Source organism: Hemibagrus wyckioides, linkage group LG18, assembly GCF_019097595.1.
Source record: "Hemibagrus wyckioides isolate EC202008001 linkage group LG18, SWU_Hwy_1.0, whole genome shotgun sequence".
Lineage (NCBI taxonomy): Eukaryota > Metazoa > Chordata > Actinopteri > Siluriformes > Bagridae > Hemibagrus > Hemibagrus wyckioides.
The window spans coordinates 5,137,602-5,154,608 of record NC_080727.1 but is presented as its reverse complement, the minus strand read 5'-3'; positions in this window follow the sequence as shown (position 1 = coordinate 5,154,608).

The following is a 17,007-nucleotide window of genomic DNA, read 5'->3' as shown; positions in this document are numbered from 1 at the left end:
CTACATTGTGTTGGCATCCCATCTAGGGTGTCTCCCACCGTGTGCCCAGAGTCCCCTGTGTTAAACCTTATGGCTCCCTGTCACCCTATGTAGCTAAAAGTAGTACAGAAACTGAAATGATAGATGGGTGGATGGATGGATGGATGGATGGATGGATGGGTGCGTGGATGGGTGCATGGAGGGATGGAGGGATGGGTGGTTGGATGGACATATATACATTTTTGTAACATTTTTGTAAAGTAGTACAGAAACTGGAAGGATGGATGGAGGGATGGAGTGATGGGAGGGATGGAGTGATGGGAGAGAGGGAGGGATGGGTGGATGAGCAAATGGATGGATGGATGGATGGGTGGGTGGGTTGTTGGATGGATGGAGGGATGGATAGGTTGTTGGATGGATGGATGGATGGATGGGTGGGTGGGTTGTTGGATGGATGGATAGGTTGTTGGATGGATGGATGGATGGATGGGTGGTTGGGTTGTTGGATGGATGGATGGATGGAGGGATGGGTGGATGGATGGAGGGATGGGTGGGTGGTTGGTTGTTGGATGGATGGAGGGATGGATGGATGGATGGATGGACGGATATACATTTTTGTAAATTAGTACAGAAACTGGAAGGATGGATGGAGTGATGGGAGGGATGGAGCGATGGGAGGGATGGAGCGATGGGAGGGAGGGAGGGAGGGAGGGAGGGATGGGTGGATAAACATTTTTGTACCATTTTTATACATGTAGTACAGAAACTGGATGAATGGATGAATGGATGGATGGATGGATGGAACATTTTTGTTACATTTAAAGGTTTTTGACAAGTCTGCATTTTAGTTACTTCTCCTTTCTTTATACCACACTGGACTGCATCCAACACATCATTAAGGATAACAACAAGTTCTCTCACTCACTCTCGCTCTCTCTCTCTCTCTCTCTCTCTCTCTCTCTCTGGACACTGAATGTCCTTGTCTGCTTTCAGTCTTGTACCCTTTCTCCCTGAGTCCTGCCTTGTCACCATATCATTACACAAATAACACCAAGAGGGTATTATACCTCGTTTTTTTCTCTTTCACACAGTAAATAGATGGTGACTAAAAGTGAGAAGTCAGTTTTTTTTAATCCTTTACTTTCTCCCTTGCACCTCAAGAGACAGAGTGAAGGAGAAGGAGGAGGAATATGTTCAAATTGGCTATGGGGAAAGAGGTGGAAAACAATTATGTGAGCAAGTTGGCCACGGAGATGAGGCTATTGCTGCTGCTGTAATGAAGAGGGGAGGTGACACATGGGCTTTGTCCCACTCCGGTATTGTTTGAATGTGGGGAAATGACTCCACCATATTGTCAGGGCCTAAAATGAATTGCCAATTATATCCGATGGCATCTCTCCGGTGCTTAGGTAACATTTAAAGTGATGGATAGAGACAGGGAGGATATTTAGTAGATGCTCTTTCGTTTAGAAATGCAGAAAATTCCCTTTGCAGCATGCCTCCGATCTCGAGGTGGGAGGACGATGAATTTATGAATTTATGAATTTCTAGCGAGTAACATGTGCTCTTGATTTTCTGATGCGGTTCAAGAAAACACTTTGAGCATGGACTGACATGGTGGTATTTTAGAAATTTTAGAACTAGCCTACAAAGTTTAATTCAATTCTACTGTGTGTATAGCGCTCTTTAAAAAAATGAACATTCTCACGAAACAATTTTAGAGAAATGATGTTAATTTGAATCCTTAAAAAATGGCAAGGGAAAAACTCCCTGAGAAGACATGATAAAGAAATCTAAAGACATGAGAAGAATCAGATTCATACAGAACCCATTTTCCTTGAGGAATAATATACTCAATGTACTCAATATATAGTTTACGCACCTGATGAAGTGGATTACACAAATTATTTGTGTGTGGTTCATGCTGAAGAGGTTACTGAGCTTTTTTTTTTTTAGAAAGCAGTGATTTGCTTTTTTATTAGTTTATAGACAACCACTGTTAAAAACAAGCAATTGCCTTTAAGCCAGAAAAAATCAGGGATAGAAAATACTGACTGATGAAGAATATATATACAATTGTTTAATTATATTATTATTATTATTATTATTATTATTATTATTATTATTATTATTATTATTATTATTATTATTATTATTATTATTATTATTATTATTATTATTATTAGTCATTGTTGTCAAATGCTTTAGAATAAAATGAAAAAGTGAACTCTTAAAAGTGAAAAATAAAAATGGAAATAATTTAAATAAAAATCAATCTGTAATTTTTTATTCACATTATTCACTGTAAATGTAGATTAATCACATTATTTACATTTCATATCACATTATTATTATTATTAGTAGTAGTAGTAGTAGTATATTATTATACTACACTCTGTGAGGATCGTAGGCTAGAGAGTCAGAGATTGATGTGAGAAACAAAAAGGGACGGATCAATGATTGAAAGAGTGAAAAAGAAACGTTTTAGCAGTGGCAACAAAACCCAGTTAATAAGCACAAGCAGTCATGTTCCATCTTAGCATCCTTAAATACATCTCCAAATACTGAAATGCCACCTCATGTTCCCTATTTCTTTTAATTCTTCTGTTTGTTTGTTTTTTTCGCCTCAATGTCAGGCTCGTTTTCTTTTGGCTGTCAGACACCTCTTTATATTTTTCCCTCCTCTCCTCCCGTTTTGTCATCTCTGGGCTGGATGTCAGATCCTGTCTCACCAAATACAGAAGAGTATTGAACTATTCATTTTATTATTCATCGCCTCGCTCTGAATCATCATTAAGGCACTTAGGCCAATTTGGATAAGGGCCAAAAGGAAGGATCTGTTATGAATTTCATATTTTAAGAAGAAAAAAAAAAAAAACAGTGATTGGATTCCTAAAAGACAAACTACAGCTACCTGTCTGTGTGTATTATGCACTTTCATTATTCAATCCTTGACACATTACTTACTCCCCAGCTGTGCACGTCATTCAAATCCGTCATTATAATACTCGCATATTACGGACATGAGTTCACTTCATGAACGTGAGCACCCTGAGGAGGTGTGTTAGCAAAGGCTGATTCATCTGAATGACTAATAACAATCAACAAAAACGAACCCTTTTTTTCCTCCAGACTGAAGCTGCAGTGAGTCATTTGTACCTGAGTAATATTACAGACCTACATAAAAGTCTCTGACAACCTTCTCATGTCATTCAGCTCATTCTGAGGAGAAGAGGAGGTTAACTTTCAAAGCAGATGCACAAAGTGAGAGAGAGAGAGAGAGAGAGAGAAATAGAGAGAGAGAAAGAGAGAGAGAGTGTGTGTGTGTGTGTGTGAGAGAGAGAGAGAGCAAACAGAGGGTCCAGTGTCCATGCTGTGCTTTGTGGCATGCTGATCCATCCCACAACTGTGCTGATGGACAAGATCAGAGCACGGGCCCAGTCCCAAGGCCTTGAGGCATGGCAGAAGGTGAGCTACCTCAGGCACATCTGGCACAGGTGGTATTTTTTGTGTAGGTGTGTGTGTGTGTGTGTAGGTGTGTGTCAAAAGTGCTGACTGACAGGTCTCATCAGGGACAGCTTAATGACACCCCCGACCACCAATTAAGGCTCATCAAGGTCCCCGATTGAATGTCGCTAATAAATAATGCATAGCTTCAGTAATTCCACATAATCTTGATATTAGAGAGTCAAAGGTGTATGCATTATTAATGGGGCCAAATTGGACTTTAATAACTGTTCCGCCTAATCCAACTTGGTGGAGAAATTCACTTATGTTAATACAGCCTTATTATTAATGGGGCGACCGTTTTTTCCAAAATGTTAACTGACTAAAGTGCTCCGGAGGCAATCCCCAAGATTGACGACCCCTGCGCACGCGAGAAGGGGAGCGTGCTTATTTATTTATCCGTCTACCTGTGGTGCATTGGCCCAGATCATTAGATCAATAATTTTCTCATCAAGTCATTAGCCAGGATCTTAGAAGCACAATTAGCCACAGTGTGCATGCGGAGGACAGTGCATCATTAGGCGCTATAATGACATGAGATAGACTGTTCGGGTTTTAAACAAACACGGGAGGGCCGATAGAGATGATCGAAAGATCTGCATGGAATGTTGATATGGTATAATTAATACTCAAAGGGTGCAGCAAAATCAGCAATTTAGCAACATGCCAGATAAGCGAGAACTTTATTTGAACATTCACAGTAATCATGTTTCTGGATTGTTCTATAATTGTTATTTAGACTTTTCATAACAACATAAATGTTACATGAAACTAAACTGTTTGTCGGAATTTTTAATAAACAGATTTTGTTTCCAATGTTATTCAAATGCTTCTTGTTAGAGCTTTCATCAACATTCGTTTTAGGTCACAACGTTATTATAATGTTGCTTGCACAAAGTTTCCAGTTATTCTAATGTAAACAACTTTACATTAATAGAACATAAATGTTGTAGTAATGTTGCTTGGACTTTCGTAAACGTTTGTTATATTTTAATATCATTAAAATTGTACAATGTTTCCAGTTAGACCTTAAAAAACATTGTGTTCCGATTAACATTACCATTTTTAAATAAAATGTTGTCAAAACTTTAATAAATGTTTGTTTTAATTTAAAAGATTATTATAATGTTGCTTGCACAACGTTTCCAGTTAGAACAGAAATAACAAGTAAACATTAAAGCTTGTTTTCTGCAACAAACATATTAAGCTGATGTTGGAACTTTCCAAAACATTTGTTTTACTTCACTGTGTTATTGAAATATTGCTTTCAAAACATTACCAGTTATACTAAATATTTAAGTTAACATTTTTAGAACATATGTGTTGTAGTAAATTGCTTGGACTTTCATAAACATAATATTATAAAAATTGTAAAAAAATATTGTGTTTCCATACAAATTTTTAGTCAAAACTTTAATAAATATTTGATTTAGCTCACAAGATTATCATTATGTTGCTTGCATGTTTCCAGTTTGACCAGAAATAACAAGTAAACATTAAAAGCTGATGATTTTACGTGTTGTACAAATGTTGGAACTTTCAAAAACATTTGTTCTAGTTCACAACGTTACTATAACGTTTCCAGTTATACCATAAACAACATGTGGAAGTTAAATTGAATATTTATGCGACTAAAAATATTGTTAGAACTTTCCTAAATGTTTGTTTGAGTTGGACAATAAATATGATGCAAACATTAAATTTCATTCATTTTCTTCAAACACTGAAAAATGTTTGAATAATGTTCAAATTTATTTAAAAAAAACATCACCATTTTTATTTTTTAAATGTTGCGTGCACAAAGTTACTCCTCAAATAAAACAAACATTCAACTCTGTTTCAACGTTTGTTTTACCTCATAATGTTACTAGAATGTAGTTTGTACAACATTTCCAGTTAGATCATAAATAAAAATGTTAATGCTAATAGAACTTTCATAAACGCTATGGAAGAAAATGTTCTCACAACAACCAGAAAATTTGGAACCAAAATTTTCTAGGTGATATTTTTTAAACAGTATTGTAGAGATTATTTAGATAAACAGTATATTAACAGATATCCAAGTTTCTCATTTGTTAGCCTATTCACCAAGCTAGGCAGGAAGTGTTTTTATGAATTAATATTCGACAAAAATAATAAATAAATAAAAACATGTCCTAAAAAAATGTATTCATCTTGCACAGAACACACCAATAATTGTATGTATCTAATAATATGTGGATCAGCAGACTAATATCCCTTTGAAACAGGCGATAAGGTTTCACCCTATATCAGCTAAATTGTTAGCAGCGTCTTTTACAGTTCAGTGGACTGTGAATGACTTATTTGAACGCTTCTTTACAGCCTGCTGGCTTTTGCTACAAGCCATTAAATGCATAAAACAATATAGTTTGCATTTATTTAATACGTTGCACTGTTAGTCGAACGGTTTTCTTAAACACTGTGCTGAACTTGAGCAGACAAAGATAAATGCTTAAGTGGTTTGGTTTCCCCAAAGCAGAGTTCGATCATTGTATCTGGTCAAAGTAATGCTCAGTGTACCATCCTATAGCAACGTAGAAGCCAGTGGGCAAGCCAGACTGAGTTTGTTACTGCAAACTGACCCTTGATGGCATTATTGAAACTACATATCACACACTGCTGGGGAAAATATAGGCCTCGATCCAAAATTCTCTCTTTCTGTCTCTCTCTCTCTCTCTCTCTCTCTCTCTCTCTCTATATATATATATATATATATATATATATATATATATATATATATATTCAGCACTTGGTGCTCCAAGTAAATTGCTAATATTTTCTCACCGTCATTTGCATACATCAGTGCTGCATCTGAAGACCGTTCTGTTCCAGTTTTCTGTTAATAAATCTGGCAGAAATGCTGAGATGCTCTTGGAGCAGAGATCTCTGCTTTGGCACCCACACATGGATCACAGCCTGAGACACTATCCCAGAAGAGCTAAATAAAAATATTTTGTATGACTTGATGGAAAGGTGGTGGAGTCCCGTGCGTCGTGTGCTTTTGAACTCCTTCCTAGGTATTCTAGTTTCACGTGTCATCTGGATGAGGCTCGTAGCCAATTAGAGATTTGGTGAACGTATCCATACGCAGCAGAGAGGCAGCAAATATTATATTCTTGTACGGTAGAGTCTGGATGATTGGACATCTCCAGCTGTTTTTGACAATATTGACAATGGATGTTTTTATTTAGAAATAATGACATTAAGATGTACTTCAAATGATGGAGATTTACAATGGAACCTGGGCATATAAATTTATTTTGTTCTGGAGGTTTTTAAGGTGAAAATGCGTCTTGCGATACGAATTTCTCCATAAGAAATAACGTAAATTCAGATCATTCGTTTTAGCCACCCAAAAATATTACCAATATTACCAATTTCCAAGGGTCGAGAGTCCTCACAGGGAGTCGGGCTACCAAGCTTGGGCTAAAAATAGAACCAACCTGTCAACAAAAAAAACAATGAAAAATCATGTAGCTTTTGAACACATGCCAAAGGTAACATTGGTATCGTGGGTTGACTTTTATTAAATAACTTTCGGTGACTGAAAAGAAAACTCGTAAAATTCGTAATCTCACTTCGGTTGGCTTCGCTTGGCTTTCCACTGACGCAAACAAGTTTTGAACAGCTCCCGGATGTACTTAGCAACTTAGCCGGCATTCGGTTCAGTTCAGTTCAGTTCATTCATTTGCAGAGGTTCCACTGTATACAAATATTTATATCTAAGATGAATATTGAAGGCAATGACATATTATTCAGCATGATTATATGTTGCCACATGGCAAATTGTTCAGGAACTTGACAAGGTGTTTACTTCTTCTCAGAATTCCCCAGATCTCAATCCGATCGAGTATCTGTGGGATGTTCTGGACAAACAAGTCTGATCCATTGCCCTGCCTCACAGTTTACAGGACTAATGTCTTGGTGATACCATCAGCACATCTTCAGAGGTCTTGTAGAGTCCATGCCTCAACGAGTCAGGACTGTTTCAAGGGTAAAAGTAGGGATCTACACAGTTTTAGGCAGGTTTTAACGTTATGGTTGATCTATATATATTATCTAAAATAGCATTTGATCCAGCACAAATTTTTATTTTTTCATCACTAAGGTCTGTTTGTGTCAAAAATGCACATATGTAGTTTGAACTAAAATAGAATCCCAACATTTCAGTTTTAATGACGATGCACATGTATACTATTAACTTTGAATACGGCCCCAAGAACGTGCATGCTAACTACTGAAGCAAATCATATAAACAAACAAACAAAAAAAAACCCCTCGCCAACGTTATCACGCTTCATTAAAATGTTTTCAGAGGTTTGTTTTCAGCCTCACTGGCTCTGCATGATTAGGACATGTATTGTCATCGGTTTTCATATTCGCTGAAAGATTGTCATGGTGATCGCTTTAAAAAGTCAACACCCTCTGTTCAGTTTGCCATTCATGTCCGGGGTAATTAGTGTTAGTGCCGCTGCACAATGCCGAGTCTCCAGGTGACCGCAGGCGTGTGAGATCAGCATGTGTGCCGACCCGGTGAGCTTAACTGGCTTTGACTGCTGCAGTTGCTGAGGAAACGCTATTGTTTGTGGGATTAATTAACAAGCCAGATTAGAGCATCGATGGAGAGTCGTTCTCTCTCTCCTAGCTTCTGTTTTTTTTTTTTTCTTACCTCCTCCTCTCGGCACTCAATCTTTCTCACTCTTCATTACCTGTTGGTCTTCTTGCTTGTCTGTCCGCATAGATGCTGTGGCAGATCGAACGGGACAGGTGTTTTCCATTTCATCACGGGCCGTGTCGCCAGTTTCGGCAGGCCGCATTAGAGAGGTATTGAGAAAGTGAGGGTGGGAGGGAGGGGGGAGGGAGGTTAGTGAGGAAGGGAGGGAGAGAAGGAGAGAAGGAGCGAGGGCTGGCATGTGACGGACCTGGCAGTTCATCAGCTGCATGCGGCAGAGGGCTGTAACAGACTTCCTGACAGGGCGTCGATATATTGACAGCACCTGTCACTCGGGCTGCTTTGGACAGGTTCGCGGCACCTCTGGCACATGAGGCTGATGGCGTGGCTTCGATTGACTGTCTCCAACCCTCCACGCTGACTTAAAACCCAGAATGCCCTGGGCAACTCTCTTTGATGGCAGGAAAAATGCCTCAGTGCCAACAGAACCTTCTGGCCATTTGTTTTCATCTTTGTGCCCAATTTCAGTCATAAAACAAAATCTCTCTTGTTTCCACTTCGCAGCGTTATCAGCTTTTTGTAGTTTGGACACTCAGCAGTAAAACTCCTTTTCCTGGCGCATGCATTTGTCATTTAATTCCTCTCCAAGTTTGAAACGATGTACTTTAAGGAAGTCTGGTTTCCTGACATATTAGTCTAGACTGACTTTCTGTTCTCATTCACTTCCACCGGATCCTTGCTCACTTACTATGGAATAAATATGTAGCACAGCAGTTTTCACTTACTGTCTTCTAAAGATTAAAAGATGTCACATTGATTTACTGATTTTTTCTCCGCCATGCAATATATCCTGAAGAAAAAAAAAAACCCTCATCGTTAATATGTAGTGTACAACCTTTAAAGGGGCCATGAAATGGCTTGAGTGGCATGATTTGAGTCCAGAAAGTCATAAAGGGAGCGTGTCAAAGGGTTTTCTCGTCAGTCCGGAGAAAAGGAATAGCTGGGTTTGTTTTAAAGCCACCGATGTTACGGTCGGTGCACAATCATCCACGTCTAAAGGTACGAGAGTGTGTGTAGAGTTGATCACAGGGTACAGACCCTAAATTTCCAGTGACATTTACAGAGGGTTTGCTTCCAATTAACCTTCAAGTGTCTTCTCACCCCTTCATGCTGATGAGTTTTTTTCCCTGTTACAAACAGGCTAATTTGTTATTAGCAGCACGCGGGAGACCGCAGGCGGCAACTCATCAGAAGGAGGGATGGGCTGATGTGGCGTGCTGCGGCGGGGTGATGTATAGCACGAGCGAAGCTGGCTCGGATTAGTCTCTGTCACTTGGCATATCCTGTTTGATTTTTTTTTTTTTTTTGTCCCGTATTCATCTGTTATCACAAACAGTGACAGGAGACGCAGAGACACTTGTACGTCTCATCATCACGCTTGAAATACATGAATAAACATACACTCATAGCGACTAAAGAGCATCCTTTATCTCTGTAATCTGCTGATGCCTACGGTGTTTTTTCACACATGATATTATACAGGCTTCTTTTATTTCTTAAACGCGATTTTGTGGGGTTTATTTATTTTCACATGGAATTTCTTCACAATTCTTTTATATGTCAGTTTTTTAATCTGAGTTTACACAAGATCCCTTTTGTTTTTCTTACATTTACTTTAAATGTGATATTAAAATCCAGTCATTTTGCGCAGTTCAGTTACATTTCACATTTTTGTACATGATTAATTTAATTCCACATGTGATTTTGCAAAATCACAAAATTACACAATTCCTTTACGTTCACATGTGTTTATATATCATTCGTTTTACTTTCACATGTGATTCTACATGATTAATCTACTTAGACGTGATTTTTACGATTTATTTACTTTCACATTTGATTTTTACGCGATTTACTTATTTTCAAGTTTCAAGATTTGACCTAAACGTCCTTTGCTTTCACGTGTGATTTAATATAATTATTTTACTTTCATGTGATTTTAGACAATCTATTTACTTTTATATGTGATTTCATGCAATTCACTTGCTTCCACATTTAAGGTTTTCATGATTAATTTACTTTTACATGGGATTTGACGCAATTCCTTCGTTTTCACGTGTGATTGGATGCTTTATATATTCTTCACATGCTCCTTTTGTCACATGAATCACAGACGATTCTATTGTTTGCCATACGATTTCACACATTTCCTTTACTTTCACATGTGATTTTACATTCCTTTCATTTTCATACCTAAATTAACATACAATTTGCTTTCACATCTAATTCCTTTATTCCATACACATTTGACTTCTTTGTAATTATTTTATTCTAGCATGTGATTTTACATTACTCCTTACACAATCCCATTCTTGCATGTTATTTGCATCTTTACATACATCTTTACTTTCACATATGATTTTAAATTATTTCTTTACTTTTATGGGTGATTCTATCCTTATCAAACATTTATTTTATTATTATTATTATTATTAATATTATTATTATATGTGATGTTACTCTTTACATTCACATGTAATCTTTTTTTTTTATTTTACACAATTTTTCAGAATTTATCAGAAGTGATTTAGCCTATTTGGGGGGGGTTGTTACACATAAAATAAAATTTGACACTATCTCATATTATTTTTTCATGTAATTTTATGTAATTCTTTTTTTTTCATTCAATTTTACACACTTGTTTAATTTTCACATCTGTTTTTTTTTTCAATTCCTATATTTTTACCATGTGATTTTACACACTTGCTTAAGTTGCACAGCTGTTTTTCAGAATTTCTATTTTTGAATTTCTATTTATTTTACATGCACCCTTTATTTTCTTGTGATCTACATGATTCTGTTTTCACATTATTTTCTCACATATTTATTATTTGCATACATTCTATTACATTCATTCTAATTTCACAGCTCTTTTCCACATTTCCCATGTGATCTTACATGATTCATTTATTAAATTAATTTTCTTATTAATTCCTTTATTTTCCTGCATAGGGTGGGGTGATGTATAGCGGGAATGAAGCTGGCACGGATGAGTATCTGTCACTTGGCAGCCACTGTTTGATTTTTTGTCCCACATTTATCTGATCTCACGAGCAGTTACAGGAAATGCAAGGACGCTTATACATCTCATCATTAAGCTCCAAGACATAAATAAACACACACTTGCAGCCACTAAAATGCATCCTTCACCTCTGCAATCTGCTGATGTCTGCAAATGAGTGTTAACCTCGTTTAGTAGGATTTTTTTTTCTTCTTGCCATGGCCCAAGCTTGGAACTATCCAGACGTTTATAGAGGCGTACAAGGCCAGAGTTCCTCAGGGTAGCAGGACACAGTGGGGGCTTTGCTTACAGAGCTGATAAGATGCTGGAGAGAGAGAGAGAGAGAGAGAGAGAGAGACAAAAGCAAGGTGTGGAGGAGAAATGAAGAGAGGATATGGAGGGATGGAAGGAGGGGAGGGGATGGGAAGGGAAAGGGTGATGAGGGGAGGGGAGAGAGGGGGTTGGTATACGCAGTCTGCCCCTGTGCCGCCCTGATAACATGTCTCTCCTCTCTCGCCACGGGCCTTTGGACTCATGCACAGAGCAGAACCCACCCAGGAATCTTATCTTCTCTCCAGCTTGCGCCTCAGCCGCTGCCCAGGCCCTGGTCATTCACTTCTCTCTCTCTCTCTCTCTCTCTCTCACACACACACACACACACACACACACACACAGACCTTCTCCAACTGCATACCAAATCACCAAACCAAACAAAAATCTCTCAGCAATTATACCTTCTTAAACATATGTCCAAATAATAAAACTTTTCCATCTGTATCTCTATTAAACTTCATACCACCACCTGAGGCTTTCCTCCTGTATCTCCTGTCGCAGCTGTCCATCTTTTCTAGATCTTTCTCAATCCAGTTTTCTTCCGTCAAACCATGTTTGAGCCTGTGAGCCAGGTGACTCCTGCCTGCTTCCCCCATCGGCAGAAATGCGTATTGACATTTCGCTTTGCTTCTGAATTGTGCCTTAACAAGGCTGGAGAATTGGAGCCAAAAAAAAAAGAGCCGTGTGTAGCTGCAGGCATCTGTTCAGCTGGTGCTATGGAAAGGTAAAGACACACACACACTTCCTATCAGGCTTTTAGCGAGGGTAATTGTAATCTTGCCGCAGTATGAAATGATGAGGTAGCAGCAGCAGGCAAGGAAAAAAAAATAGCTGATCTCATAGCTACCTGTGACTGGTTTTTATACAGTCCCAGTGTGGATTTATTTAATCCCAGGAGAACAACGTGATCATAAATCAAGTGAGAACAGTACAGGTTTGTGATTCCTCCTGCTCTACTGCACTTAAACCTGGTATTTAACAGATGAGCTAAATCACAACACGGGTTAAAGGTGAAAAATGGTTCATAGCATGACATTTTTTAAGGTATTTAAAGGTGATACTTTATTTGCAACAAATAATCTACCATGTACACCATAGACTGCCAACAACCTCATGACTCAAACGAATCAATTATCACTTATTACGCCAACTGTTGCATTCTCAATTCTGATTGGTCAGAAAGTGTTGATTGATTTTCTATAACAGTAGCTCTATCAGTCATGTTAGATGCATGCACACTGTTGTAAGCAAGGTGTACATTTCTGGCATTTGGTAGGCATCCTCATCTAGAGCAACTTACATTTTTAGTAGATTTCATACAACTGAGCAATTGGGGGTTAGGAGCCTTGCTCAAGGGCCAAGCAGTGGCAGCTTGGTGGTCCTTGAATTCAATCTCAAAACCTTCTGATCAGTAATCCAACACCTTAAGCTACCACATCCCCTGACAGTGGAAAGACAAAAACTGGACTGTTAGTTTTCTTTTCCGTCACAAAATGTGAACTGTTGCTTCCATTAGACTCTTGAAATTATGCCATTTGGTAAATCTTCCTTTGGGAAGGATTAAATGTTGGCTTATTGGTTCGTATGTAAGAGGCACACCTCCAGATTTGAGAGTTTCACTCCTATCTTGTCTGTATATGTGGAGTTTGGGGGTTTCCTCAGGGTTTCCTCCCTCAGTCCAAAGACATGCATTGTAGGCTGATTGGCATCTCTGAATTGTCTGAAATGTGTGATTATGTTGGCACCCTATTCAGGATGTCCCCTGTGACCCTGAGTTAGATATAAGTCCTTACATTTTTTTTATAAAGCTTTATATGGGCTTTCTTTCCCCAAAGAACCAACAAAACACCAAAGAATACCTTTAATGTGCTTTGGCAAACATGAAGGTCTTCTAATGCATACCAGATCATGAATGGTTACCTAATGAAAGATGGGGCTGAAAATAGTGGCATGAAAATAATGTCAAAATAGCGAAATATCTCTTTATATAAGAGACACTTTTGTGACTTTATTTTAAGATCCTGAACGCTTGACCTGCTTTTACATGGTAATGATGCAGGAATGATGAGGAACAACGTTTCTGTATGTGTGTGTGTGTGTGTGAGTGTGTGTGTGTGTGTGTGACATGTGTGTTTCTCCCGGCTCATGCCCCCACAATGCTGTGCTCCTTAGGGATCTGTGGTTTGTGATCTGTGTCAGACGTGATGTGGCGATATGAGGTGTGTGTGTGTGTGTGTGTGTGTGTGTGTGTGTGTGCGCTAGACATATGGAGGTCATTAGAAGGGAGAAACAGAACTAGAGATGGACCTCGACAGCTGTGTCTCTATCACACACATCTGCTTCAGTGGAGGAAGTTCAACTTAATCTAACAGGACACACACGTACAGTGTGTTACGTGATGTATCTGTACATAAGCGTAGAAGAAATAAATACACAGGATTTCTTAACAAGTATTGTATTTCTTCTACTTTACGCTAATGAAGTAGCCTATCACGGTTCAGCTCATATACCGTTCCAAGTATAATTCCAAGGAATATGAACCAGGCCATGTATATATAATATAATATACAATTATGCTTTACACTTCATTTTCACAATATATACCTTCAGATATTGGAGACTTTGTATAACTATGACATGTTCTCAAAAGAAGAGTAGCTGTAGATTACAGTGGAACCTCTGCATATAAATTTAATTAGTTTTGGAGGCGAACATTGGTGAATAAGGTGAAAATTTGTATTGTGAAACGAATTTTTCCATGAGAAATAATGTAAATGCAGATAATCCGTTCCACCCACCCAAAAATATGACCAATACGAAGCGTATGTAAACTGTATGTCTGCTTACAAAGAACTGACCCAAGCCAAGCATTCCAAGTCAAGGGTCCTCACAGGAAGTCATGCCACCAAGCTTGGGCTAAAAATAGAACAGACCACCCACGCCACCAATCTGTCAACAAAAAAATACCTAAAAGATCACGTAGCTTTTGAATTCATGGCGAAGACAACATTGGTATAGCGGGTTGACTTTTTCGAAACAGCTTTCACTGAATGAAAAAAAAAATCATAAAATTCGTAAACTCACTTCGGTTGGCTTCGCTTAGCTTAGTTTTGAACAGGTTCCAGACGTACGCTCAACTTAGCCAGCCTTCGGTTTGGTTCAGTTCATTTCTATGCTGAAAATGCTTCATATGCCAATGCAAATTTCTTGCAAAATTTTCATTTTTAAGTCAAAAGTTCGTAAGGGAGGGCATTCGTATGCCAAGGTTCCACTGTACCCGGGTCCCCAAACATTACTTCAATGATGTTTAGTTCCATCGTTCCATCAGTTACATCTTTGATTCAAAGAAATCTAAAGAAAAACCTGAAGAAAGGATTTTGTGGTTTCTAAGAAGGGCTGGTGATCAAGTCAAAAGTTTTAGAACACCTCAGTTGTTCCAGCTGCTAGGGAATTTTGTGCAGTTTAATGACTCAGTGTGCTCTGAAATTAAACATAGAACATATAAACAATTGGACGTAAAGAAAGAAATAATGAAATCGCATGAAACAAAATTGAATCTTTTCAAAGTAGCCACTCTGGATAACCTGAGCTAACTGTTGGAATTGTTAGCATCAACTTACAAGGCTTAATTTACTTCCACTGATACAGAACACTTGTAACCTAAAACCCAATCTTTTTCCACATCTAGTGCTCGACCATCTACTTTGGGCCATTTCAGGTTATTCACTTGGACCTGAGCTGCTTGAATTTCAGTAAAAACTGTAAAATTGAAGGTGTTCCAAGACTTTTGACCAGTAGTGTATGTATATACATACATATGTATGTAACTATAAATGGATAATAATGACTGTGTCATTTTTATCCATTTATAGTTAACAAATAATTACTAAATTCTCAAATAACAAATTATAAAAAAAAATTAATTAATATAATACAAATAATATAAATATATCTATAAAATAAATGACTAAATTATCATTCAAATTAATTAATAAATAATAAATTGTTATCATTGGTGAATTGCTGTGGTTTACTTTGAGACATGCTGTTATGGGCAAATAATCATTCTGTCATGTTTATTTTATTTTATTTTATTTTTTACATAATTACTATGTTTTTAAGAAAAAAAAGTAACAAAGTAAAAGAGAAAAAATGAAAAAGTTATGTATAGGCTTGATGGGTAATTTGTCTACAATTTCGGATAATGGTTTGTGTTGTGTGTGTTGATGGGTGTTTTAGAGAGTGCATGCCAAGAAGCCTTTCCTTCCAGTAAGATATAACAATTAATTAGCCTGACCTCTTCCCCTCTCTCAGTCAGTCTCTCTCTCTCTCTCTCTCTCTCTCTAGTGTTTGTAGACGTGAATTTTTAATGGCGAGACATATATTAGTAGTGCATTTCAGAGATCAGAGCTCAGCGTTCAGCGCTCAGCACACGGATTTAGAGATGAATGTGTGCGAGAAAGACCGAGACAGGACTGCAATGCAGCGCTTGGCATTTGATGCCAGCTATCTTATCACTCGCCATTCTCATGCTAATGAAGTTAAAGATCAGACCTTCGTCGGGCGGCTACACAGGCGGGTGATGGGTGTCTGGAAGAGGGAAGGTGACCGAGTACACCGCTGTGCATTTTTCTTTCCAGTGACACAGATAAATGTGAGGTTGGGAAATTCAGTCAGGTTAGGTATGGTTTCTATACTACTTCATTTTGAAAGCCTCTGTCTGACTCTCTCTCTCTCTCTCTCTCTCTCTCTCTTTTGCTCTCTGTCTCTGTCTCTTCCTCAGGTGGGTTGTCTGACAGCCAGAGACAGCATTCTTCTCTAAAATGCTTTTAAGAAGCAAAGCCGAGCTTAATGGGTCGGGCTGGTTGCCAGAAACCGGGTCGCATCAGGGTCAGCGGAAGTTAACCTCTTAAAGAGCATCCGGGGACAACTTGCAGAAACACAGCACATGAATGCTTTGGATTAGGACAGACATCATTAGGTAACGATCATTAGGAAGCTCTGTTGAATCCACAGGCAGGATTAGGATGTAGATGGTGTTAAATGTCAGATACATGGTCTTTGTAATTCCTATAAAATGGCATGATTTTAACAAACCCATTAAATCTTGACCTGTTCACTTTTCTCCACTTACACAACATTACTGAGGACAGTAAAGGAGATAAAGTTTTGGCACTTGGGACAAAAGTGTCCAGGATATTATTACAGTAATATTATTATTACTTTGAATTTATAGCTATCCAACAAGAAGTCAGTTCTGGAAAGAAAACAAACCCTACTTCCTATTGACCTTGTGATAGTGGCACACACACCACTACAAGTAAGTCACACAAAACCACTCCTTGTCATGCTAAACTGGCAGTTTTAAAAGAACAGCAGAATTTCAGCACCAAGGCCAGCACCGCTGAGTGTGGGTGCAAGACGAAGCGGACCA